At 45.7% G+C, this 2,106-nt stretch overlaps 1 long non-coding RNA gene across 1 annotated transcript in view; it reads left to right on the forward strand.

The window, feature by feature from the left end:
• The window catches only part of LOC116077112, a 23,462-nt gene extending 23,167 nt beyond the window's left edge, over positions 1 to 295 (forward strand). The window contains exon 6 of the long non-coding RNA XR_004113169.1: positions 241 to 295. This is a non-coding gene — a long non-coding RNA (uncharacterized LOC116077112). The remainder of the gene's footprint in view (positions 1 to 240) is intronic.
• The last annotated feature ends 1,811 nt before the right edge of the window (positions 296 to 2,106 follow it).

Here is a 2,106-nt window from a genome sequence, read left to right on the forward strand (position 1 = left end):
TCTCTTTTACAATGACTGTAAAAGTCTGATGCCATTTCTAAGAAATACATTTAGATCCTATACTTCATTTGTCGTCTCTGCCATCATTTCTTCACCTATGCCTTGTCGATCTGACTAGGACCCCGTTTCTCCGGTGGGTTGAGGGAGGCCCAGATGGGCCGGCCCGTGGCAGAACTGGAGAAGGAGTCAGGGTTAAATCTGTGAGACTGATCAACAATCACCCTTACCTTGACTTTCCAGAGAAACAACTTGGGCTCCAGAGCACAGAGCACAGCATGTGCTGTGGTAAGCCACTGCGCTATTGCAAAAAGCAGAGGAAGCCAGACGCCCTGAGTCAGCATTGGCTGCATGAGGAAAGAGTCATGAGGATGAAGTCAGAATAAGAAAACTCTCATCAATAGGAGGAGAGGAGCTCGGCCCTGTGAAGGTTCTGTGCCTCAGTGTAGGGGAATGCCAGGGCCAGAAAGTGGGAGAGGGCGGGGTAGCAGGCACGGGGAAGTGGGAGGCAACAGGGGTTTGTTTTTGCTGTTTTTGTTTGTTTCTTTATTTTTTGGAGGGGAAACTGGGAATGGAGAAATTTATATGTAAATAAAGAAAATATCTAAAAAAAAAAAAGAAAAAGAAAAAGAAAAAAAGAAAACTCACCCACCTTCCATTCCAGTAGAAGCCCGGCTGGCCTATGAGGAAGCAGGCTGCAATTCCAATGAGTTCGGAAGCTCTATAGTCACTAGACCAGACGATGATCTGTGTAGAGGCTATGTTATGAGCTTTCAGCATCCAGATTGGCAAAAACATGGGATCTCGCTGTAGAGCCTATCCCAAGAACTGCAAAAGACATCAGGGATAAGTCAGAGGCGGTGGCATGGTGACAGAGAGGCACAAACATTCTTTTATTGTGTGTTTGCATGACAGGTGTGAGTGGAGGTGCATGAGTGTCATAGCGTGTATGTGGAGATCAGAGGACAATATTCAGGACAATGTCAGAGGACAATGCCCATGGGGTCTGTGGATGGAGCTCAGGTCATTTAGGCTTATGCAGCAATAGCTTTTACTGCTGAGCCATCTCACCAGGCCAGAGGTTTCTTGTGCAAGCACATGTGCACACATTTGTGTGTGGGTGTGCATATTCATATATACATGTTTGTGCATGCAGGTACTCATGAGCATGCACGTGAAGGCTGGAGGTCAAAGCCAGGTGTTTTTCATCCTGCTTCTGAAGGAGGGTGTATAATTACTTGTCTCACTGAGGCAGTAAATTATCAATGAAATCAATGAGTGAAGGGCTAATTTTTCTCAGTTCCAGGAGGTACTGTCCATCATGCTGGGAATGGTTTGGTGGCTGGAGCAGAGGGGGCGCTGATCACACGCCATCCACAGTGAAGAAAGAGGGCACAATTAATGCTGGTTTGGGTATGTGCTTGCTTTTCTGTTTCATTTGGTCCAGCAGAAGTTAAATCTTGGGATCCAAGGACCCTGTTGATGCCACAATATATGGCAAAGTGAGAGCAAGACGACAAGTTAGCTTTTAGGATTAACAGGGTGCACTGCTTTGTTCAGGTCGCGAGCACACCAAACAGGAAATGTGCTAGATTTTTTCTCCTTGAAGATACTGTGTCTTTTCCCACTGGCTGGGGTCTGACCTCATAGTGTTTGGAGGTTGAGGAATTTAAAAAATTGGTGATAAGAAAATGAAGGAACTGGGGGAAAGAGTCCCCTGTCCTGGCCTATCAAGTTTTCAGAATGCCACAAAACGTACGTGTAAACAAAGTTTTACAAGGAGGAGGAGTCACATTTCAAAGCTTCCATTCCTGAGATCAGCCCTTAGATAGAAAGGACTTGGATTCCTTCAAGTTAATTCCCTAACTACCTTCATAAACCCAACCTAGAAAATTCCTCACAGCAGCCTAGAGACTGTCACAAAGGTTACTCGACATCCTGTCAAGTTGTCATTATTAGCTAGCTATCCTGAGTATTAGCTAAATGAACCTGAGCTCTACGGTTGATTTAGACTGACTAGACAGCAACTCCCAGGGTTCCTCCTGTCTCTGCCTCCTGGGTACTGGGACTACAGGTGGGTGCCTTTTTTCCCAACGTTTTTATGTAGGC

This window comes from Mastomys coucha, unplaced genomic scaffold (genome assembly GCF_008632895.1).
Source record: "Mastomys coucha isolate ucsf_1 unplaced genomic scaffold, UCSF_Mcou_1 pScaffold5, whole genome shotgun sequence".
In the NCBI taxonomy this organism is placed as follows: domain Eukaryota; kingdom Metazoa; phylum Chordata; class Mammalia; order Rodentia; family Muridae; genus Mastomys; species Mastomys coucha.